Source organism: Hipposideros armiger, unplaced genomic scaffold (genome assembly GCF_001890085.2).
Source record: "Hipposideros armiger isolate ML-2016 unplaced genomic scaffold, ASM189008v1 scaffold_545, whole genome shotgun sequence".
NCBI lineage: Eukaryota > Metazoa > Chordata > Mammalia > Chiroptera > Hipposideridae > Hipposideros > Hipposideros armiger.
In genome coordinates this window covers 234,279-234,528 of record NW_017731895.1, presented here as the reverse complement: position 1 = coordinate 234,528, position 250 = coordinate 234,279, and positions in this window count along the sequence as shown.

Genomic DNA, 250 nt, shown 5'->3' with positions numbered 1-250 from the left:
CAATCAAGACATAAGAAATCTTAGGCTACCATGTAAACTAAGTAGAGTGATGGCATGTACTTGTACTATACTTAAAAGTTGGGAAAAAACAGCTAGACAGTCTGGTAGTTAAAATCATAGTAAATGTAATGATTCTACCACCATTTAATTCAACCATACTATGAGCCAGACCTTGCACAAAGCATCTTACATGCGTTTTATATTTATTCCCCATATTAACTTTATGCCGTTAGTAGTTTTACTCTCATTT